Raw genomic sequence first — 24,927 nt, forward strand, 5'->3', positions numbered from 1 at the left:
CTGGTTCTTAAGATCAAGAGGAGACATTGCTTGATGTTACAGCCAGTGGAAATCATGGCATTATCATGGGTTTCTAGAGGAGCTGGGACCAAGGCCCATGGAATTGTACTCCTGTAGTCCAGGGCTCCTTTCTGGAGGGGCTGGTGTATTGTTTACAAGCAGAGCATGATCACTGTGCCTCCCTGAGGGAGCGTGGGCTGCAGCAGGGCAGTCCTTGCCCTGAGTTCAAATGCAGGAGGCAAGGAGGGACTGGAGGCTTCAGCCCCAATTGAGTGCAGATGACAGTTCTCGGGGGCGTGTAACTTGGCAACATGGAGTGAGTTTTCATGGGAGCTATAAAGATCTCCTTCCTGAGCCCAGAAGCTCTGCCACGACAAATATGCAGTTGGAGGAGGGAGCAGAAAGAGCTCTTTAGAGAAGTGGTTGGACAGCACAATGATTTCTACTTGGGATAAAGCATTTTATTTTTGCCCAGGGATGTGGTGGCTGCCCCATCCCTGGAGGTGTCCAAGGCCAGGTTGGATGGGGCTTGGAGCAACTGGAAGGTGTCGCTGCCCATGGCAAGGGGTGGAACTGGATGGGCTTTGAGGTCTCTTCCAATCTAAACCATCCTATGATTCTATGATTTGGAGGAACTGGGGAAGGAAGGAAAGGCCATAGGATGCAAATCCGTAGGAAACAAGCCTTCATCTCTGCTTTTGCCTAAGGAATAAGTTTCTTAGACTTTGAGGTCCTTTTGATTCTGTGATTTTTCAATGGCTTTTTGACTGCTGCTAAAATATTATTCCAGTAGGAATGAGTTAATACTTAATAATTTCAGTATCTAAACTAAAGTTATAAATGAGCTGTGTTTCCATGAATAAGATTTTCACTTGACGTTGTAAGGTTTATTTCATGGCAGTGAAAGCCTCACCAGTAAGCAAGTAGCATGCTTTGAAAACACTGAAGCCAAGGAGTTGCTCTAACAGTGAGTAGAGGTTAGTTCAGTACATTAAAAGTTTTGCATTTATTTACACATTGAATTGATAAGCCTTTAAAAAGTCTCTTCCTTCTCATTCATCCAATTTATGCAACCAGCCTCCAGTGACCTGACCAAATCAGATGGGTTCCACCTTCGTTAACCTTCCATAGTCAACTGTTATTTTTTCCAGAATAATTTTTTGTCTATTTAAATCAACAGCTTTAACCTCATTTTTACCCCTTTGACTCTTAATTTAGTCTCAAGTGTTGCCCCGAGGAATTTTCAGTTTTAGGTTCTCAAGGGTTATCCAAAGTATCCAGTTATTGAATTATATTCCATGAGGGAATATGGGAGGAGAGAGGAAGAGGGGTGATCAATATGTGTGTCCTCTGGAGTTTTATGAAGAAGTCTTCCCAGGGAATAATTTAGTCTCTGATTTTATGAAGTGTTTGGCACGGCTTGATGTTAGCTGGACAGGCTCAGCACCTCATGGATCATGGAGCTGGCTGTTAACTTGGCTCTTGCACTGTTTTATACAGCTTTTTGAGTGCCACATCCTAAAAGTTAACAAAACTGGGCCTTGGCTGGTGTTTGTGACTTGGGATAGTGTTGTTCCCAGGGTGAGCACATCCCAGACACACATCATATGCTTTGTTTTCCCTGAAGAATCACATATCATAGAATCATAGAACGGTTTGGGCTGGAAGGGACCTCAAAGCCCATCCAGTTCCACCTCTCTGCCATGGGCAGGGACACCTCCCACTGGATCACAGGATCACTGGATCACATTTCTTCCCAAGATCTCATCTCAATCTCCCTCTTTCAGCTGAAAACCGTTCCCCCTCATCCCAGCGTATCTCTTCATTCCGACTGGCTTAGTGCAAAGAGACTCTTCATGGCTCCCAAAGGTTGACTTTGGGGTTGTAGTCAGTTTGAGATGTTATTGGCAGCGGGTGATAGGAGTTTCCGCCAAGAAACATGTTTAGGCATTTAGATTAGTCTTGTAAATTTTAATTAATCACTTTGCCGCTGTATAAGGCAGCGCTGTAACACATACTTCATGCTCGAGTATTCGATTTCTTACAGCAACATTGCACTGCGGGTTGGAAAATAAAGCTGTGGGGTAAGGAATGTCTACATTCGTGACAGTTTTATTTGTGAAGAGCCTTTCTGAGTGCTGTCTGTGCTTGGAGGGGTTGGAGTTCCAGGGTACAATGCACCTCAGTGGGGTCCCCTCGTCCCTGGCTGATTAGCAGGGTGGTGGTGGCAGCTCTGCCGCTACTCCTGCAGACATCCCTCCAGACAGCCCTCCAGAAATGCTGTCATCTCCTGGCACGCTCCGGAGAGCTGGAATTACCCGGTCAGCTGTGTGCAATAGTACTCTGGCTCCTAACAATAAGTGTGCGGTTGGGGGTTTCTGGTGGATAGGAGATGGGGTCCAGACTTCTCAGGGCTGTTCAGTCTTTGTCTGTCGGCTTTGATGGAAGGGTAAACAGAAGCCTTCAAAACACCAAGTGTTGGACAAAAATAAGAGCTGATGTTTTGTTTCTCTGGTCGCCTGCAAGGTGGTGCTGAGAGGTGTGTGGAGATGCTCTCATCTCTCCAGCCTCCGAGCGGCAAAGAGCAGCATCTGCATGGCTTGTCCCAAGCTGCCACCCCCCATGGTGGGTGTGTGCGAAGGTCTTCTCCAGCACCTGCAGGGATGCTGCAGATGGAGGGGTCAGGGATTCAGGGAGCACGGTGGGATGCCCAGGAATTCCTTATGGACACAGACATCTGTTTTTTCTTTTGCAGAGAGGGCTGTGCAAAGCCTGTGTGCCTTTTGAGTAATGCTGACATATCGCCCCACACTGAGAATTTGATAAGGGGATTTGGGTGTTGCAGGGGATTTCTGGTGCATTTGCTTTACATAAAGATGAATTTTATGATTAAAAGGCTTTCTGTTTCCATGTTTGTTATTGCAGCACTTTGCATCAACAGTAAATGCATGGAGTAAGCCTCAAAAGAGAATTACTGTGTGTTGCCGTTAGTGGAACTACAGCTGTACCTGTCTCTGACCTTGTAGCACAGCAGAGTTCTCAGATGCAAATAGGTGTGACTTGTCATAGAACCATGGAATATCCTGAGTTGGAAGGGACCTACAAGGATCATCGAGGCCAACTCCTGTCCCTGCCCAGGACACCCCAACATTCACACCGTGGGGCTGAGGGCGTTGGCCAAACGCTGCTGGAATATTGTCAGGCTTGGAGCTGTGACTGCTTCCCTGGGAGCTGTTCCAGGGCTCCACCACCCTCTGGGGAAGAAACTTTTCATAATGTCCAATCTAACCCTCTCCTGGCATGTTCCTGCCATTCCCACGGGTCTTGTCGTTGGTCACCAGAGATAAGAGCTCAGTGCCTGCTCCTCCTCCTTCCCTTGTGAGAAAACTGTAGATGGTGATGAGGTCTCCCCTCAGACCCCTCTTCTCCAGGCTGAGCAGACCAAGTGACTTCAGCTGCTTCTCACACGGCTTCCTCTCTAAACCTTTCACCAACTCCATGCCCTCCTCTGGACACTCTCCAGTAGCTTTTTTATCTTGTGACACCCAGAACTGCCCCCTGTGCTCAAGGTGCAGCCACACCAGTGCGGAGCAGAGTGGGACAATTCCCTCCCTCGCCCGGCTGGTGATGCTGTGCTGGATGCACTCCAGAAATGACATGAACTTGGGGGTGACATGAACATGACGTGAACATGTCTTGGGGTTTTCTTTTCTATCTTTGATGATGCAGATGAGGTGCTTTCTAGAACAGGGCTTTATAAACTGTGCTTTGTGTCCTGCTGGGAGTAACTGGGCTGCTTTGAGGCACAGAGCAGCTGATGATGCCAGGTCTCTCCTGTGCACGGTCAGGAGCTGCTGCTGTTGCTGTTGCACCCAAGGGTGGGAAGCCTTGCTCCGGAGGAAGCACAGATGAAAAAAAAATCAGCCTTGCCATTAAGAAATATTCTGGGGAAAGGAGCTGCTGGAAATCCAGGAATCAGAGGGGGAAGAGGCTGGTTAGATGAGATTTTCTCCTCCTCTGAGGAGCCAGTGTTTACAGCACGTTTCCACCGGCTTTGCCCTAGTGGTAAATGTGTTAATGGGGCTGTGTTAATGGGGCTGAGATGTTCCAGGCTTAGAGGTGTCTCTTCTCTACGGTACCTTCTTTATGTAATACTGAGGCAAAATTATCCTTTCCATCATCTGCCCTACTAGGAAAATGCACTCCCTAGATAATTTCTTTTCAGTTTGGTGTTTAGACCCATCAATTATTTGCAATCCTTTATTCCCTCCCACCTCTTTATTTTTTTGGTTGACTTTAGTGAAACCTGCAGATTTGGCTCCTTTAACTTCTCCAAAGGGACCGGTTCTTCCAGCCTCCAGGCACTGCATTGCTGATTCCTGGACACATGGTAGTTTAACCACATCGTTTAGCATCAATCCCTGCTAAATCCTTCACCCCAAGAGGGTTTCTGGACTGAAGGGTTTGTGTCACAGCCTTGTGCTGAGGGTGCTGTTGCTAAAAACCTGTGTAAAGGGATGAAGGAGATCATTTTGCTGCTGCCTTGCTTTTGATGCTCTGAGCCAGGGTACCAGTGCTCAACATCCAAAAAGGTGCACTGAATTCTTCTTTTTACTCAGAAATCTCCTTACAGACCCTACAACCTGGCATCACAGCTACTGTGATCTATGGTTTTGCCCAGCTCTTGTTTTTACCACTACTGTACCGTTGTTCTCGCTCTTCTTTTTGTTTGACTCTTTCTGCTTAAGAGTTTGGTGAGGGGACGGATGAGGCTCAGCACATCCTTCCAGGGGTGGAACAAAGTAAGTGCTGACTCTTGCAGCATGATAAGGGTGTGCTTTTTGTTTTCTTAAAGCAAAAAACAGACTTTGCAAACCAACCTTATTGCTCAACCCCCCCATCCTTCTGGGACAGTGCACCTTTGCCTCCTCAGTGCTGTTGTAGCTGCCTGCTCCATTCCACATCCCAGAGCCTGGCACTCCAACCTATTGATTGACATCTCCTTCTCCATCTCTGATCTCATGTCTTGACCATCTGCTTCTTCTGGTGGTCTCCGCAGGGTCTGCCAATCAGCAGAGCAGGCTCAAAACTCCCAGGCAAATGGGTTAGATTATTTTTGGACCTTCCTTGCAGCCATCTGTTTGGGAGGGAGCCATGAGCTTGTCTTACCCAGCTGGGTTAAGGTGCTATGGCAGCCTGCAAGGGACGGGGGGGACGACAAACAGGATAAAGAAAATTACCCTCTCCTTACGGGGCTGAATCAGCTGTGAGACGGTTCTGAGCTCCCAGCCAGTGACTGTCACCAGCAGAGAGCTCCGAGGATATTACCCAGTCTCTGTCAGAGCTGGCTGCTGCTTTCAGATGATACCAGGCAAGTTAGTGTGACTTCGGAGCTGACTTGTGTTGCCCGTGACAACCTGGGTTTGAGTCTATTTTACATGCATCCACATCCACACGTGCATATGTTGCTATAACAACCACCCAAGACTTTCAAACAATGCTGGACTCGGTTTTCCAGGTTGCAAAGCGCCAAAGTTTTCCTGCAATCCAGGAGGCAAACAGCTGCCTTCAGTCTTTTTTTTTTCTTTATCTCCATAAATAAAGCACTAAATCAAGTATGCGAGGCAAAATCTCTGGGTTAATGGTGTAAAAAGAGTCTGTAATGTGTTAGTAGGAAAAGAGAGAGAAAGCCAGGGCTCTGTCTGCTGTTCTGGTGTTTGAATCAGCTCAGTTAGTTCACAGCAGTAAAGACTGAAATGAAAATGCTGGTTTTGGTGTCCCCAGAACATCACAGTAAATTGATGCCACCAGTAAAGCCACTGGTGTCACCAGGCAGCAGTAAATCACAAGTTGTGGATGAAGATTATGATCTCTGCAGCCTTATAACCCAATATATTACTCCCAAGTGATGGGATGAGAGGAAATAGTCTCAAGTTGCCCCAGGGGAGGTTTAGATTGGTTATGAGGAAAAATGTCTTTACTGATAGGGTGGTGAAGCACTGCCAGAGGCTGCCCAGGGCCGTGTTGGAGTCTCCATCCCTGGAAGGGTTCAAAAAGCATGTGGACGTGGTGCTTCAGGACATGGTTTAGCGGGCACGGTGGGCTTGGGCTGATGATTGGACTGTGTGGTCTTGGAGGTCTTTTCCAGCCTTAATGATTCTATGATACAAACCAATGTTATAACCGGCGAGACGGCAATCAGGGCTGTGGGTAGGAGCAGGGGATGTGAACAGCAAAGAGGAAGCCGTTTGCTACGGCTGCAGGCTCTAGGCAAGATACTTAGGATATCCAGGTGATGGCATTTGTCTCCTGTCGCAGTCTCAGTGCCAGTATTCTTTATTTCTCCTTTTTCCTCTGAATGATGGGGACGTTCTGAGCAGTGCTGTCTTCCTAAAAAAAAGGGTTTCTTGCAGGGGGAGGGGAAAGCAGGAGAGGCGTAGCTACCAGACACCATGTGTTTTGCAGGATATGCACGTGTGTGATGGCCCTTGTGTGCTGGTTTTCATCTTGCACGTGTTTGAGAGCGAGCTTTGCCCATAAAACAAGGCCTGACAGAGCGGAGGGAGGTCTGGGTTTCCCTCAGAGCCAGCACTTGGGCCTCCTGTGCAGTTCGTGACCCAGCTGGGGCCACATTCTGCCAGGCACGGATGGGTGTCACTCTCCTCCCTTGCACTGTAAATGAAGTGTCACTGAAGTTGCAGAAAGTCTCTTGGGGCAGAGCCCAGGAGAGAGCCCGGGACCTAATACGAGATGTTTTGGTGTCCCTGTGCTCATGACTGAGGAGAGCTGGGGAGGGGCTCTCAGTCAGGGAGGGCAGGGATAGGATGAGGGGAATGGTTTTCAGCTGAAAGAGGGGAGATTGAGATGAGATCTTAGGCAGAAATGTTTTACTGTGAGGGTGGGGAGGCCCTGGCCCAGGTTGCCCAGAGCAGTGGTGGCTGCCCCATCCCTGGAGGGGTTCAAGGCCAGGTTGGATGGGGCTTGGAGCAACCTAATCCTGTGGAAGATATCCCTTCCCATGTCAGGGGATGGGACTGGATGGGCTTTAAGGTCCCTTCCCACCCAAACCAGTCTATGATTCTGTGATTATTTGATTCTTACTTCTTTTCCTACCTAGAAGTTGTATGGAGAGAATGGAAGAAAAAAATACTTTGGACATTTGTTTAGGATTTCTAGATGTTGATGGTCCAAAACCAGCTGCTGCAATTAGATCATTGGAGGTCTAGAAACCCAAAGACAGTAGACATTGGGCCAGTCTAAGAGTATGGTTTAAACTGGATCCATCTGACTGGTGCTGGATCCCTTGGGGAGGTACTGCAAAACTGACACACCTAGAGTGCTGTGTTGGGCTTGTTGGATGAGGTGTGGGAATGTGATGTGCTCATTCAGTACCTCGTGATGTTGTGGTTCATACCTCCTTGTACCAGCCATGCTTTTTGATTTATATGTAGCCTGTTCAATGATTTTGGCACTTCCATTTCATTTATGTTGCAAAATGCTGCCTACAGAAATAGACTGAGACGCTGGTAGGGTTTCATTGTCATCTCTGTAGGTGATGGTGGTCTCCTGTTAGCACTTGAGACCTAATGCTTGATCATGGAGCGTGCTGAGCAGTGTCTGGACAACCGTGGAGGACACTTTGCCTGTATTCAGAGATGGGGTCCCTAAAAGGTCAGGATTTAATGTAAACCTGCACTGTTCCAGAAATCGCTTTGATTTTCCAACATGTGCTCACAGCTAAGAATCTACCTGAGAAAATAAAGAGCTTTTCATCCTCAGATCACCAGCCTGAATCCAACTCAAACTACAAATGATACTTATTTTGTGGATTTCGGGTGTCCTCTATCACCAGAAATGATTGCGTTTTGCTCAAAGCTGCGGCTTCCAGAGGAAAGCCTTGACCTGGGTTGGTTCTGCAGACTGACCTCCCTTCGAGTCACAGTGTCTGAAGCACCAACACGGCAGCGCTCTTGGGTTCTTGTCCTCAGAGACGGCTTCATTTGCCAGACCGAAGCTGAACTCAGCTTTGATGTACAACTTCTTCTGCAACGTACAAATTAGCTCATTAAACACTTTGCATAAGATGTACAGGAACTGGCAGTGAGGGAGAGGAAATCAAACCTGCTCACACTTTGTTCACTTGCATTCAAAGTCCTGAAACCTTCCTGCAATGATTCATACTGAGCCACAGGCTCCAGCACCCTGGTTTGCCTTCTCCAGAGCTGTTCCGCAGACAGGGACAGGCTGCTGAGCTCAAAGGATGCTTTTTAGCTGCAAAATTGTGCAAGCCAGAGTGTGCTATTTCTGGAGCGCACTGTAATGTATGCGTCTAGCCTGGCTCTCTCCAGCAACGGCCAAATGTTTTTCAAGGCAGTAAAGAAGGTAAAATAGAGCAACACTGTACTGGAGCCAGATTTTCCATGCGTTTCCTGAGCAGAACCTGCAGGAGCCCGCACGTGCGCTCGCGGACACATAATTAAATGCATCGGTCACCAGAAGGATGGGACAGGGGGACCAGGGAACTCAATTCAGGAACTGAACTGCCCCTCTACTCTCCTCTCGCCCCTCTACTCTCCTCTGGTGAGACCCCACCTGGAGTCTTACGTCCAGTTCTGGAGTCTCCAACTCTGCTGCCCAGGGAGGTGGTTGAGTCACCTTCCCTGGAGGTGTTTAAGGCACGGGTGGACGAGGTGCTGAGGGACATGGTTTAGTGATTGATGGGAATGGTTGGACTCGATGATCCGGTGGGTCTCTTCCAACCTGATGATTCTATGATTCTATGATAAGGAGATGGAACTGTTGAAATGGGTCCAGAGGAGGCCTTCTGCACCCTCTCCCATCTTGGGAAGCTATTGATCTTCACTTGCTCCACCGCTTTGGCAGCCTGCTATGTAATTCCTTCTCTTTTGTTTGGGGGGGCGATGCCGACTAGGAGGGAGAAGAGATGGAGAGATGGACCTGTCTGCCTTCCTCTTGGAGTCACCCGCTCTCCTCCTTGCGGATGCTGCTACCTGGAGGGAAGAAAGGGGAGAGAAGGAAAGAAAACAGCAGAAACACAGGCTGAGGGCTGTGTAGAAATAATGCAGGGTGGGATCTTTCTGGATCTGGCAGAGTTTGGTGGCTTTTCTCACGCAGTGAGTGCCTGGCCATAGCAGGGAGACACGCATAGAGGTCTCCTTGTTTATCTTCTGGAAGCTGGCAGATAGAAGGGGCTCTGTAATACCACAGGGCACCCATGAGCTGTCCGGTATTCACTGGAGTGGAGTTTGATATGCGTCAAGTGAGAAAGCAGGGAGTTTTTTCTGGTGTTTTAGGAATGCTGCTGGCTCTCCAGGAGCAGTGTGGGGGCAGGAGCAGGACATGACAGAGACCTGAGCTGGGACTTTATAAATCTCTGTAAAACCTTAGGTAAATTCATGTTTGAGAGAGGGAAAACAAAGCCCCTTAACAAAATTCAGCAGAAAATGGGTTGTTTGTTTATCATACGTGTGTTGGGAATTAATCGAGCCATGTCCATGGTGCTGTGTCCTCATGCTAAAACCAACATTTACTCACAACCTCTATGGGTTGTTAAACTGATTTTGTAGCACTTTTTGGTCTTGTGAAATTAAAATAATGTTTTCTTCTAAGACAGTTACAAGATTAACATCTAAATGCTTTTCTGTTTGACTGGTATTATTGAGAAGGGAGTTTTATCTGTGCCTTTAGCTGGAGAAGAGTCTGGAGAACAGGGGTTGCGGGAGCGGCTAAGGGACCTGGGGCTGTTTAGCCTGGAGAAGAGGAGAGGGGAGGGGAGACCTCATCACTGTCTGCAACTGCCTGAAAGGAGGTTGTGGTGAGGTAGGGGGTTTATCTCTTCTCCCAAGTGACAGGTGATAGGATGAGAGGGAATGGCCCAAGCTGTGCCAGGGGTCGTTAGATTGGATATTAGGAAAATTTTCTTCACTGAAAAGATTCTCGGGCAGTGGCAGAGACTGCCCAGAGAGGTGGTGGAGTCCCCATCCCTGGAGGGGTTTAAGACACGGGTGGATGAGATGCACAGCGATCTGGTTTAGCAGTGGACAGATACAGTTGGACTCAATGATCTCAAAAGTCTTTTCCAACCAAGCAATTCTAAGATTCATTTTCAGCCCTGTCCTGCTGTTGCGTTATTTGTGCAAATGTGCTTTTGCTCTAACATCATATGGACATTTCTGTTACATCTTACCAACTCTGCATCTGCACGCGTGTGCCAGCGCACTTTCAGGAGAAGCCACTAATAAGGTTACAGATTCAAAATTATCTAATCTAATTGCTGGCAGCCGAAGGCATGGGGGAAGATGTTATGAAGAATTGCTGGATGGCCTAACAGCGTTAGTTCCATTAAATCTTTGGAGCCTGACCTGTCTGTAGTTATTTCCTCCTGTGTGTTAAGAAAAAATAATGTTAAGAGACAATAAGAGTAATCAAAGATGGGTGTATCTGAAGGACCTGGAAGAAGTGAAGAAGGTAGATCATAGCAACCACGTGGGCTCTGTGTTGGCATCAGTGCAGCTCTCTCTGCCTCAGTTTCTACATCAGGGAAATGGGGCTGATCACTTTTTTGCTTGTCTGAGATTATCAGAATCATGGAATGGTTTGGGTTGAAGGGACCTCAAAGCCCTTCCAGTTCCACCCCCTACCATGGGCAGGGACACCTCCCACTGGATCAGGGGCTCCAAGCCCCATCCAACCTGGCCTTGAACCCCTCCAGGGATGGGGCAGCCACCCCTGCTCTTGTGCTTGCTTGGGTGCCTGGCCACCACAAGGATGCTGCCTGTGGTCACTGATGGAGCCGTCCCCGTGCCTGGGGCTGCTGCCCATGGGTCTGAAGGTGATTCCACTTGCAGCTTCCTCATGCTGCCTTTTCTTCCTTCATCCAGATGGAAAACTTGGTTGTTTAGCTCTGCTTTAATCTTTTGAACGTTTTTTCTCCTTGGTACCTTCACATAACCCGTTGTGATTTTTAGATTTCTGGTAAGGCTTAGCCCCACTGGTCCTGATGTTGGAATGAATCATAGAATCATAGAATCACTTGGTAGGAAAAGACCTTTGAGATTGTCAAGTCCAACTGTACCTGTCCACTACTAAACCACATCTCTAAGCATGAATAGTCAATCCCTGACTGCCCAAGGCAGCTCACCCTGGACCAGGGCTGGGGGTGCAGGCAGTGCTCGTGTTTATTTTCCAGCTCTAATGTAGTCAGGACAGGGTCCAGTTTGCAATCAGGGTCTGCTTTTAGGAGAACTAGGAATCCTATCACCAGCTAGCCTTGTCTTTGTACATCTGGAAATGAATTGTTTCACATGTAAAGAAGAATCTCTGCAATGTTATTCTTCAAAAATTATTTGCTTTCATGTCCAGATCCCATGTGAGAGGAGGACAGGATAGAGAAATTGCCTTGAAGATTAGGCTAAAACAGTGGCAGAAGGGATTGCAGTTTAGGAGTGAGAGAGCGAGTAAGGAAAAGCACTAATGTGTCAGTGGGAACAAGTACAAAACTAAACTGCTGCCCCAGTTGGAAAAGCTGTGACTGTGCCTGTGCTACAAATGGCATATGTTTAAAACTGCCTTATTACATAAAGGTCTCTTGTTTTCTCCCACAGGCGCCCTTTCCCAGGTCACTGTATGAACTCCTGAGTCTCCTGCAAGCATCACAGCGATGAACCTGTAGCAGCTCATCCACAGGTAAGAGACTCGGCCTCTGCTCCTGTGCCTGCTCCAGAGATTTGGGAGCACGAGAGACTGCAGAGCCCGTGGCTTCGGTGCTGCGGGGCTTGAGCCTGTGACCACGCTGCCTGACGTTGTGATGGGGGTGTTGCTGCCTGCTGGGGTTCCTGCAGGATTTATGCCCCTCCAAGGTGTCACAGTCGTGGAGGTTTGCAATTCCTAGAGCAGATGAGTGGTCATTGAGCATTTAAAAGATGTTTTGAGGGGCAAGGACTGATCCAGGCTCCTGATCTTGGGTTTGCACTTCATTTCTGCTTCTAATGTGCCACAAGTTTTGTTTGTAGCTCCCCAGCCAGCACAGCTTGTGCTCCATGCTGGTGCTTGCTGTAATTTTCTGAACCTGCTAGATGTGGATTGAGGTTGCCTCTCCCGCTGCCGTAATTTTCTTTCTGGCTCTTTAACCAGTAGCTGCCTAATAGAAAACATTTAAAACCAGAAACCACTGTTGGATCTTCCCCCTTGTATCAGGGTGACATACCCAGAAAGTGCTGAAATCCCGTCCTCCATTGCCTGCTCTCCCTGTGCTTTGCAGCTGTGCTTTTTTCCCCCTTGCACCCTTCACAAAGTCACTTCAGTATCGATGTTTTACCCTCCTTGTGGATACTGTTTGTCCAGCTTTGTGGAGATTTGTGGAAATAAAACACTGCTCATGGAGCTCTTGGTCAAACCTCCAAAAGAAGATGCTGCACTGCTGGGTAACGACCCTGGCCTCCAGCATGTTGCAGAGGCTCAACCCAGGGTCTGATGCCTGTATAGCATGGATTTTAAGGAGAGTTGCCTGGCTGATATAAGAGAGATAAGCACAGTCCTTGAGTGAAAAATGGCTTAGTTTGTTCCCTGCTTTGGAGCACACAGTGTTGTCCATAGGGATGCATGTCCCACAGTAGCTTGCAGCCAGGTTCACAGAGCCAGGGGCACGTTTGAGATCAGCAGCCACAGGGGATTTTCAGAGCTAAAATGTGACACGGATCTGCAGCCGTGGGTTGTTTGCAGAGTTAAAATGTGGTAGGCATAGGATGGGCAGCACAGCAGCATTCTCCGTGCGAGTGAAAGAGCTGGAAAGCTGCTTGAGGTGGACTCGGGGAGGTAGGGGTGCTGTAGCAGCCACAGCTTTTCACATGGAGAAGCTTTTGCTTGGGAAATAATGTGAGAAGCACCAGAGGAAAAGCTCAGCTTCCCGGGGAACAGCCACTGCCCCTCTGCGACACAGCCAGGCCTTTCAGCTCATTGGCGAGCACTAATTGAAAGGGACAAATTTTGCACCCTTGGAGCAGCAGGTAGCCACACTCCAGTGCGAGAGCTCAGGGCTGGCTCCATCAGCGAATGCTTCTTGCTCGGCTGCAGTTATAGCTCATTATCTTGCTGACCTTTAATTTCGCAAGTGTTTCTTGTGAGGTGTTTCTTCAGCCTGGGCCGCTTTCTGACCTCTGTTCCCAGAGGCAACAGGATAATATATTCATCTGCTGTGCTGTCTAGCCGCTTCGCATCCCTCCCTCCACCCCTCTGTCTCTGTCCTTTTTGGCAATCTGTCATTTTTCTTTTTGGTTCGAGTCCAGGAGCTGAGTAAAAAGTACTTGGGCAGCTGGAGTGAGGAACAATGGGTTTGAAATAGGCTTTAACGTGTTTGTAAACAACTGCACTTCATCGGGGTCCCTGCCCAGCTCACTGGCAGCAAGCAAAGCTGATGAGACTCCTCTGAGATCAGACTTAATTACACCGTGTGGAAATGGTGCAAAACAGACAATGACGCAGTGGGAAATCTCTCCTGTGATGTGGTCTGGATTGGTTCGTTTCAGCTGAGCTTGTCACTGTGGCCACTGAGCATCTGAGATCCCTCTGTCTTTGCTGGGGCAGGGAAGAAGATGACCAGAGAGAGCAAAACATTTTGGGAGGGCTCTGTAGCTGTGACACTTTGAGGATTCTCTGGTGGGATGTCACGCTTGTTAGAAGTCATTGACTGGAAGAGATCAGTACAGGGAATAATGCTGCTGTCCTGTCAAAGTATCCCCATTTCTCCTGCATTCCCACCACTCATTCCTGATGAAAACAGTAGTTTTGTGGTTTCTTTACATAAGGGAATAAAAAAAGTCCTTTATTGAGGATGATTTGAAGATGGAAGCGAGCTCAGAAGCACAGAGGGGGCAAAAGAGCTGCAGTTGGAGCTCAGGGATGGGATGATACCAGGTAGCCCATTAGTCCCAACTCATCAATTTGATGAGTAAAGACTGAACTGACCACTACGAGACTCCCACGCTGCTGCTGAGGGTGGTGAGTGGGGAAATAGCAGAGAAAAAAAAATCAAAGTGCTTTGTAACCAACCCCTTTGCTGCGTAGTGACTCGGCTGGCAAACCCCTGGTTGGTCTGTAGCTGCTCCGGCTCGGGGGATGGAGGCGGCCGGGCTCCGACTCTTCTGTGAGTAACACTCTAATTGCAGAAATTGGCACGGTGGCTTGGAACGAGATCTAATTAATTAATGCGAGACATGCTGGGATTAAATTTTATTAAACCTTGGAATCTGAGTAGACCAGATGAAATGTAAGCAAAGGTTGGGAAGGGGAAAGAGGGGCGTGTGCCACGCGCGCTGCCTGCCAGTGGTGCTGCCGCCCTGCCCTTCGCTGGTGGAGGAGCGAGGTGTGCCCAGCTTATAGACAGTTCCAGATGTATGTTCATCTATATGCACACACGTACATATAAAATCATAGAACTGGCTTGGAAGGGACCCACAAGGAGCATCGAGTCCAACTCCTGTCCCTGCACAGAACACCCCCAGCATTCACGCCATGTTCATATATACATGTATTCACATATATACACATATATATGTACATTTATACACCCAGCTTCATCCCAGCCAGGGTGAACAAGGAGGCTCTGCTTTCCTTATCCACTTGCTCTAGGTTTTTATGTGTAAGGGGACTGACCTGCCACTCTGTCCTGCAGCTGGGAACCTCTTGCTGTGTACTCCCTAACATCCTCTGAAGTGAAGAAGAGATTTCTTTTGCTTTTCCCTTGATCCTGTCGTGATAAATGTGTCATACTTGATCCAGATCTGCCTATTATTTCATACTAAGGGAAGTCAGCTCCATGTTTACTGCCTTTAAAATGATTCAGAGTCTTCTGGAATGGAAATTCTTCACCAAGTAACAAGCAGGACAAGAGGAAATGGCCTCAAGTTGCACCACAGGAGGTTTAGATTGGATTTTAGGAAAAATTTCTTCACTGACAGAGTGGTGAAGCCCTGGCAGAGGCTGCCCAGGGCAGTGGGGGAGTCTCCATCCTTGGAGGGGATTGATTCTGTAATTCTAAATTCAAAGAAGTCGCGGCTCGCTTAGTTCAATCTTGATGCTTACTCTGCCCCCAGAAGCTGCATGGCCAGGAGTGTGTGTGCTGGCATAACCTTACACTGGTGGAGCGGGCAGGAATAACTAAATTTTTTTGGACAGGTAGGCAAGTGTGTATGTGGGGCGTGTGCCAAACCATCAGCCTCCAACAGGAGGTGCAGCACAGGACCCAGCCTTCTCTAGGATCTTGTTTTGCCTGGCGAATCCCTAGCATCCCACACGAACCATCTCTTCTTCTGACAGCTTCAGGAATAGAGTTAAGACTAATTTTAGCTCTCCCTCCAAGGTGGGTATCTTTGGGCTTGGGGCACAATGAATGCCTTATTCAGAAAACTACAAACACTGTAAAATGGGGGGGGGAGGAGGGGGAGCGTCCCACCCTAAAATGTTTCTGATCTCCAAGCAGCTATAATTTTGGCTTACTCGGAGAACAAGCTGAGGTAGTGTTCATTTTAACAGCCAGGAAAGGGCTGTCTGTTTATATTTAGGGCCTTGTAGATTTGCGCAGTGTGTGCAGGTGGCACATTAAAATGTGTGGATGATTTCTTACCAGGATAAGGCTGTGTTTTTACTGGACTGCCTTTAATTCTGTATGAAGGCTAAGTAAGCTCTGAAAATTTTATTCTAGCAGTTTCTGGGGTTAAGTTTTGTAGCCTTTGGAGTGTTGTTTTGAGCTTAATCCTGGTGAATTCCTTCCATGCACCTTCCTATGCAACTTTGCCCAGCTCATGTGTTTTTAAGAGCAGTTTGGCAGCTCCTGGCACTTCTGAGTTTGTAGGGCATTGGCTCTAATGTTCATCATTCAGTTCTCACTGGATAAGTGTTGGTAGACTGCTGCAATGAACCTACGTAGGTGAGCAAAGAGCATCTTCCAGCGGTGAGGTGGGTATTGTTGATCTTGATCAACTTGGTGGTTCCAACTCTGACGTTCACCTCTGCCTGGGCTCTGGCTGTGCCTCCCATCTATCTCCAGCCTTGCTCATTATACCATCAGCTCCAAGAGCTGCAAGAACTGATTCAGTGTTCACCTCCAGTAATCTTGATGTCGATGGCTTTTTCTTGGTGTGAGGTGAAGACAACAGTGTATCCAAAGCAAGTGCATGTGCTTTTGGGCCATGCCTTCTGGAGTTGGGTCATTCTTGCTATTTGTCCCCAGTACTACCAGGACCTGGTCGAGATGTGAAACAAGCAGCTCTCCTGCATGGCTGGGATTGGTCTTTGAGAGAGTTCAGCATTCATCTCTGGAGAAGCAGAAACTTAAAAAATGCACGTCGGGTTTTTTTGAGCTGCAAGCAAAGATGCTGAGGTTCTCTTACCTGCTTTCTGAAGCTGGAAGCCTGGTCCAGCCACACATCACTCTGCCACCCCTCAGAAATTGCTCACTGGCTACTGATCTTGCTCTGGTTACAAGTAATACCTTTTTTTCAGATGCTTATTTGCAAGGCTCACCAAGATCCTGGGACTGAGGAGGTTTGTAGAAGCAGAGTGCAGCTGTTACTGTCAGTTGTCTTGGTCTCCTGGAGAGTGCCCAGGCTCTGAGGTTTGTTCGCAGAGGCAGAATTAGAAAGTTGTTGATGTTTTTTTTTCATCCAGAGTTACAGAAAGACCTGTTTCACTGAATTGAAACAGTGGGTATCAGTGAGCAAATGAAGTTCAAAGTGGGGGTAAGAGACAGACAGAGGTCAGTGCAGAGAAAAGAGGTTGAATTCTAATTATATGTACCTGTCACATACCGTGGCTGGTTATGGTCTTGGGAGATGGGGTAGAAAAAAATGAAATCTAGGTTCTGTTTGCACAAAAATATTACCAAGCTTGTTTGGGTTCTTTGCTGTGGTAACCAGAAGGCCTATTCTTAGAATCTTTCCCAAGATACTCCTCTATGCTGCAGTGAGTGACTTGGGAAGCTGGGGTATGAAGTTGTCCCAGAGGTTTTCAAGTTAAAAAATTTAGTAAGATTCCAAGTGATTATGTTCTTCAAAATGGATCAGACTGTGTGTGAGATCTTTCTGGCTGTGTCCCCTGCTTGAACTTTGGGTTGGGCATCTCTGAGATCACAAATTCCAAAATTTAGGTATTTTTATTCCACTAGATTCTTTCTACAGCACAAACACAATGATGTTGTAAAGGCAATTCATCTAAGCAGTTAAACAGAGTCATCCTAAAATATATATTGGCATTTTTAATCACAGTAATTTTGGCCACTGATGCACCTCTGAGCAATCTAGCAAAGATCAGCGCTTTGTTTTCATGCAAAGATTCATCAGAGGAGAGAACGAGCCCATAGGTTTGGCTCTACATTTTTGTGTGACTCTATGGGGAAACCTTTACACTGTCTTCTTAATCTGGAAGTCCTTCAGATTTTAGCAGCCTCACACTTGGGCATTGAAATGTTGCAGTTTTAGAAGACTCAGGGCAAAACGTTTATTTCTAAGGGAAGTGTTGTGTAAAGGTATTATAGAATCACAGACTGGTTTGGGTTGGAGGGGACCTCAAAGTCCATCCAGTTCCACCTCTCACTGGATCAGGGGCTCCAAGCCCCATCCAACCTGGCCTTGAACCCCTCCAGGGATGGGGCAGCCACCACTGCTCTTGGCAGCCTGAGAAGCTGTTTTTACAGGAAAACATTTCTTCCTAAGATCTCATCTCAGTCTCCCCTCTTTCAGCTGAAAACCATTCCTCTCATCCTGTCCCTGCCCTCCCTGATCAAGAGCCCCTCCCCAGCTTTCCTGGAGCCCCTTTCATACTGGAAGGCTATACGTATCCAAAAAGAACAAAAGCAATCTTATTGAAAGAAGTCGCAAAGCAGAGACAGAGAAAATCAAACTTCTTTTTCAAATGTCATTCTTCATATTTTATTGTCTTTCATCCATAATCATTTAAATACACTCACATGTATTTGAAAAAATAACAACAGCACCACAACTGCACTTTCTCCCTAGCCCACTCATGCATACATTGGATTTCGTGATAGATTGTATCTCTGCTGGATTTTTCTTCAAAGATGTGCTGCTAACTGTTTCCATGTGCATTTTAACCAGACAGTTCTCTGCCTGTACATGGAGTTTGTACCAGAACAGTTTGTGCTTGCTCAAGGGCTCCATTATTTGACAGGTTTAGAAACACAATGACTAAAATTAGGCAGAGGAACATCACCACCTGGTTTAGGTTGAGTGGAAAAGGTGCTCTCACACACACACACGTTGCTAATATACAGTGTATCATAGAATCACAGAATCGTAGAATCATAGAATAACCAGGTTGGAAGAGACCATTGAGTCCAACCATTCCTATCAATCACTAAACCATGTCCCTCAGCGCCTCATCCACCCATCCCTTAAACCTCTCCAGGGAAGGTGACTCAAACTCCTCCCTGGGCAGCCTGTTCCAGTGCCCAATGGAGGCCAAGGATTGGCATAGACATTTTGAATGCATTTCCGTATTTGAGCCTCTTGAATAAATGAACCACAGCTTTTAAGATGATCTGTGTGCCACGGGTCATTTTAGAATCACAGAATCATGAAGATTGGAAAAAACCTCTCAGCTCATCCAGTCCAACCGTTACCCAGCCCCACTAAGCCATGTCACGAAGTACCACAGCTGCGTGTTTTTTGAGCCTCTCCAGGGATGGTGACTCCACCACTGCCCTGGGCAGCCTCGGCCAGTGCTTCACCAGTGTTTGGTAAAGAAATAGTTTCTAATAGCCAATCTAAACCTACCGTGATGTAACTTGGGGCCATCTTGAGTCAGTGTAAACAGTTTTGCTGTTCAGAGAAGCGTACAAATGATGAATTTGTCTCCGTATGACGCATCAAATGTGTGTGTTAAACTAATATGGCTATTACACAGTGAAAATCCTAAGGTGAAAGCCAATATGCTGCTGTTAACATTCATGGGAGCTCTCGGCTGTAGAAGAGTCTTACTTTTAATAAGATATATCTCAAGTATGCGATGTCACCTGGAATTATATTTCAAACTCTGTTCTGCAGCCATAGGAGCAGTTCTAATATTGTTTGCTCAGTCTGGATTCTTACGTTGTTTATATGAAAAAAATACATCTTCTCCCAGACAAGAAGGCAGTCAGCATTTTTCAGTATTTTGGATTTGCTTTAATCTCATGTGACCATTGAATCCTGGAAGATGAAGTAACTTTTAAATTCAAAAAGATACTTGAGTTTTAAGTGTGATGTTTACCAGCTCAGTTTCATGTTGACACAGATAAACAAAATGCCCTTATTTTTCCTTGTTTTCTTGTTTCTTCTCTTTTTCTTTTGAGAATACCACAGAAGCAAAATTAAGTAGATGAGTAAATAGCATCTTCTAGCAGTGAGGTGACCAAGTTCATTTTCTTGTTTGTTCTGGGTACAGAAAGAAAATTCAGTCCCTAGAGTGTGAATGCTAAAAACAGGAAGGTGGTGGTATGGACCTGGTTATGTGCAAGCCAAGAGGGCAACTATGTCCTGGAGTTCATCAGGCTCTGCATCACCAGCTGGGCGAGGGAGAGGATTGTCCTGCTCTGCTCCACACAGCCTCACCTTGAGTTTGAGGTGCAGCTTTGGGCACCACAGGGTAAAAAGGATCCAAAGCTACTGGAGAACATCCAGAGGAGGCCATGGAGTTGGTGAAGGGTCTAGAGGGGAAGCTGTGTGAGCAGTGGCTGAAGTCTTTTTGTCTGTTCAGCCTGGAGAAGAAGAGACTGAGGGGAGAGCTCATTGCAGTTTACAGCTTTCTCACAATGTGAGGAGGAGCAGGCGCTGAGCTCTTCTCTCTGGTGACCAATGACAGGACCCAAGGGAATGGCAGGAGGATCCCAGAGGGAGGGTTAGGTTGGACATTAGGAAAAGGTTCTTCCCCCAGAGGGTGGTGGAGCCCTGGAACAGCTCCCAGGGAAGCAGTCACGGATCCAAGGCTGACAATATTCCAGCAGCGTTTGGCCAACATCTTCAGCCCCACGGTGTGAGTGTTGGGGTGTCCTGTGCAGGGACAGCAGCTGGACTGGATGATCCTTGTGGGCCCCTTCCAACTCAGGACATTCTATGAGTCCAGGTAAAGTCGAGGAGTAGCATTTAGAAAAGCAAATCTAAAGTCTAAGACCTGGTTGTCATAGTGTGACAATGGCGACACTGATAAGAAAATGTGGGTATTACATCATGGTGGAGAACCCGACAAGAAACCTCTCCCTTTGTACAACTCTTGTTTTGCCAGCGTAAACCCAACTGCATGTGTATCAACCCAGCTTGCACTATATGGAAAACTTGTCTGAAAGCAATTAGACCTGGTATGGCAGCAAGGTTTGTGCTGCAGTGATCTGGAAGCAATAGCATTTTGTCATCTCCTGGTGGTAGAACACCAGCTGACGCGAGGTATTTGAAGAATTTTAGAGCATAAACTCATTTTTCCCCAAATCCTGCAGGGAGTGTTACCGAGATGAGTGTGGAACTACAGACGGGTTTGGTTTCATTTGCATTAATTGAGATGGATGGGAAGGATTTCTTGAGCAACGAAGCTGGTGAAGGGGCTGGAGAACAGGCCTTATGAGGAACGGCTGAGAGAGCTGGGGGTGTTTAGCCTGGAGGAGGCTGAGGGGAGACCTCATTGCTCTCTACAACTACCTGAAAGGAGGTTGTGGAGAGGAGGGAGCTGGCCTCTTCTCCCAAGGGACAGGGGACAGGACAAGAGGGAATGGCCTCAAGCTCCACCAGGGGAGTTTTAGGCTGAACATTAGGAAAAACTTTTTCACGGAAAGGGTCACTGGGCACTGGCAGAGGCTGCCCAGGGAGGGGGTTGATTCACCTTCCCTGGAGGTGTTTAAGGGACAGGTGGATGAGGTGCTGAGGAACATGGTTTAGTGTTTGATAGGAATGGTTGGACTTGATGATTTGGTGGGTCTTTTCCAACCTGGTGATTCTATGATTCTATAAATCAGTGGAATGTTTAGGAAGAGCGACTTGGAAAGGCATGGTAGGGGCCATGGATCAGATACCCAATGATGCCATCAACACAGGACCAAGAGAGCCAGGATATGCTGCTCCTGTCCTTTAACCTGCTCTGAAAATGCAAGAGCATGTGGCCTCTAACAAGATTAAACATTACATTTAAAAACACTAAGCCTGTTAACACAGCGCATAATTAAGCCCTGGAATTCACTGCCAAGGAAAATCTTTGAGTGGATCTTAATAACGTTTAAAAAAGAGACAGACATGACTATTATTAATAAAACTCCGTTCTGGGAGAGGTAAAAAAAAGCAAGGCTGCTTAAGAAATAGTCCTACATGTGCATGTCAAACACTGCCTACCTAGAAAGGAAGCATTATTTACCCTTTGATGCTCACTATTTCTTCACGATGAGGGTGGGGAGGCCCTGGCCCAGGTTGCCCAGAGCAGTGGTGGCTGCCCCATCCCTGGAGGGGTTCAGGGCTGCGTTGGATGGGGCTTGGAGCCCCTGATCCTGTGGGAGGTGTCCCTGCCCGTGGCAGGGCAGGTGGAATTAGATGATTAAGGTCCCTTTCAACTCAAACCATTCTATGATTCTGTGTTTCTATGATTGTGTTCCAATTTGCACTGGTTTTGAGGTGCTGGCGACTGGGAGAGGTGTCTGTGGAGCTGTGAGGTCCACGGGCAGGTCCTGCAGCTCTGACCGTGGATTAAGGAGCTGCTCAGATAAGCAGCAGGTCAGCTGAGGCACTTGTGAGAGCACCCGTGCCGTTTAAGGTCACCAAACCATTTAGCAGAGTGAAAAAAAAAAGAAAAAAAGGTGTTGAGTCTTCCAGCACTGTGGGGTGTTTTTGTAGCAGTCTGCCTGTAAACGGGGGCTCCGTGGGTCACTGCGGGGCTGAGCTGCAGTTGTTTTGCTTTGGAGCTTTTTAAGAAAGGCTAGAGGAGTGAGCAGGCCAATAAACCTGGCTGCCAGCCACCTCCGAGTATTCCTGGGCTTTCACAATCCTCACTTTGTTCTAGATTTAACCCAAGGGAAACCCGCAAAGAAGGAAAATGTGATGGACATTGTCTCTCCAAATTGGTGTCCTGTATCTGCACTTTGTGTCTGGGCAAAGCTTTACTCCTTGATTGCTTGCTTTCCTAATCAGCTTTATGTCACTGTAAATCCGGGTGGTGATGTGCACTGACCGGCTGATGGTTTCTGTCGTGCCAGTTCATGATCTGGTGGGTGTTAATGCTTGTGCGTGATGAGGTTGCGTGTGGCTCTGCAGTGTAAGGAGAGGAGTTTTATTTCTAGGAGAGGCAGAGGTGTGATGTGGTGATGCTGCGGGCAGAGCACAAGGAAGACATCGAGCTTCTGGAGCTTGTCCAGAGGAGGGCAGTGAAGCTGGGGAAGGGTCTGGAGAACAAATCGTACAAAGAGCAGCTGAGGGAACTGGCGCTGTTTAGCCCCGAGAAGAGAAGGCTGAGGGGAGGTTGCAGTGAGGCGGGTGCTGGTCTCTTCTCCCAGATAACAAGTGATAGGATGAGAGGAAATGGCACGGTGGTGTTGGGCTGACAGTTGGACTTGATGGTCTTAGAAATCTTTTTCAACCTTAGTGATTCTAAGATTCTGTGTTTCTATGCTGCCTGCATCTCAGCCTGTGGGCATTTGCTGGGACCGGGAACCCTCATAGCACCTTCTGGTACAGCACTGTTGGGTTGTTGGACGGATTTGGTGTACAGTGGACTCAACGTGTGTTTCTTGCCTCTGATCTCAGGCTTTCCTTGGTGTGGCCCACACCAGCATCTCCTGGCTCCAGCAGTGGAAGGCTGAAGGTTTGTGAGGGCGTGGTGGGACTCACGTGGTGAACACAATGTGATGCAGATCATAATGTAGAGATGGATGCCTAAGAACAGATTCTCCATGTCCATGCTGGATGCTTCATGATGCTCAGACTTGCCCAGTGCCAGCACGCTTTGGGGCAGGGAAGCCCTGGGGCACTTCAGTGTCAGATAATAGTCCTGGGCAACCTGCTTTAGGTGTCCCTGCTTGAGCAGGGGGTTGGAGCAGATGATCTCCAAAAACAAAGCTGTTGAGGGGGCTAGAGAACAGGTCTTAGGAGGAGTGGCTGAGAGAGCTGGGGGTGTTTAGCCTGGAGGAGGCTGAGGGGAGACCTCATTGCTCTCTATAACTACCTGAAAGGAGGTTGTAGAGAGGAGAGTGCTGGGCTCTTCTCCCAAGTGACAGGGGACAGGACAAGAGGGAATGGCCTCAAGCTCTGCAAGGGGAGATTTAGGCTGGACATTAGGAAAAAATTCTTCACGAAAAAGGTCATTGGGCACTGGCAGAGGCTGCCCAGGGAGGTGGTTGATTCACCTTCCCTGGAGGTGTTTAAGGCACGGGTGGACGAGGTGCTAAGGGGCATGGTTTAGTGTTTGATAGGAACAGTTGGACTCAATGATTCGGTGGGTCTCTTCCAACCTGGTCATTCTATGATTCTATGATCTCTGCAAGTCCCTGATATGGGACATCTCAGCCATGCTGTGTTAATGGGCTTGTGAAGGATGCTCCCCTTGCCCCTGAGCACACACGGGTGAGTCAGGGATTAAAAAGAATGGTTCAGTGCCGCTGCCACTGGTGCAGAGCCTCTTGAGAGCCTTATCTGTGTGTCTGCTTCTTGGGCTTTTCTATGACACTGAACAAGGCATAAGGAGTGCTGGAGCTACAGCCCCTCCCCAGCTTGCAGGAGGCAGTCTAGGGCAGTAAGGTTTCAGCTTTCCATCTGCTGCTTTCCCTCCTTGTACTGCAAACAGCCTACTTGATTTTCCCTCTCTGTCAGCCCTCTGGGCTTGGCTGAGCTGCTGCATCCCACCAGTTGCTGCGTCTTGGACAATAAGTACTGAAAGGGCAATTCTCCTCCATGTGCTTTGCACGAGCAGTAGTGAACAGAGACCAGAGGGATACCTGGCTCTGCCTTTCTGCAGACGTGGCCTCTGGGAGGTGATGTGCAGTTTTACCAGCTGGAGAAAAGAAGGGTTTCAAAGCAATACTCTCCTTCCAACCTTCTCCTTGAAGCTTGTGTTACTTCCTATAATCCATGCTCAAAAAGGAGGGGGTGGTGGAGGATTCCCACAACCCCCCTGACTCGAGTGATAAGTCCCAGATCTCTGGGCTGTTGGGGAGCCTGTGCTCTGCAAGGAGGACTTGAGTAAGCCTGCTTCATGCTTGCTCCTCCTCCTCTTCCTCCCTGGCTGTGGCAGTCCTGGGAATGGCAGGAGTCCAGCAAGCCCTTACACACCGCAGCGCTTTACACTTTGTCCTGAGCCCCGGTCTGGAAAAGTATGTAAGAACATCCTTAAAGTTAATTAGGTGTTTCAGCACCCTTCCTAAGCAGGCAGGTTTTTTAATCGAGACCCGAAGTTGGAGGTGAGAAGAGGCAGGATTGGAACTTCACTAACTTCACCCTGCAGCTCCGAAGTTGATTTGATGCCAAAACATCATTAGTTGCTGCCATCTCAGAAATGAGGCTGTTGCTGCCTGTGCTCGGTGCTAAGATATGTAGGTCTCGCTGCACAGCTCTATTAGCTCAATTTACCTTTCTCTTCCAAGACAGTTTTAGCGCTAATTGACCAGAATTCAAACCAGCTTTCTCTCTTGGTAATGTGGTTCATTGCTTATAATTGACCTGCTTTTCTGGCAGCGAAGAGAGCTCTACCAGCCAGCATATACTGTGTGACTGTAGCCTGTAATTACTTATATTTAAGCCCTTGAAGGAAAATTTTAGGAGCTTTCTCTGCTGAATTGGAACTGTAAAATAATATATATATATAAGAAAAAATTCCAAGCTAGTCTTTTAAACATCTAAGCAGAGTCAGTGAAGGAAGCTTAGCACAGCTGAGCTGGTGGCAGAATGTGGCTTT

At 47.7% G+C, this 24,927-nt stretch overlaps 1 protein-coding gene across 6 annotated transcripts in view; it reads left to right on the forward strand.

Annotated features, from left to right (window-relative positions):
* Positions 1-24,927, forward strand: part of HIVEP3 (HIVEP zinc finger 3) — a 305,688-nt gene that overhangs the window by 141,358 nt on the left and 139,403 nt on the right. For all 6 annotated transcript variants that reach the window (XM_069875196.1, XM_069875195.1, XM_069875199.1 and 3 more), the window contains one exon: positions 11,625-11,706. The gene's annotated coding sequence lies outside the window, so the exon portion shown is untranslated. The remainder of the gene's footprint in view (positions 1-11,624; positions 11,707-24,927) is intronic.

This window comes from Phaenicophaeus curvirostris, chromosome 23 (assembly GCF_032191515.1).
Source record: "Phaenicophaeus curvirostris isolate KB17595 chromosome 23, BPBGC_Pcur_1.0, whole genome shotgun sequence".
In the NCBI taxonomy this organism is placed as follows: domain Eukaryota; kingdom Metazoa; phylum Chordata; class Aves; order Cuculiformes; family Cuculidae; genus Phaenicophaeus; species Phaenicophaeus curvirostris.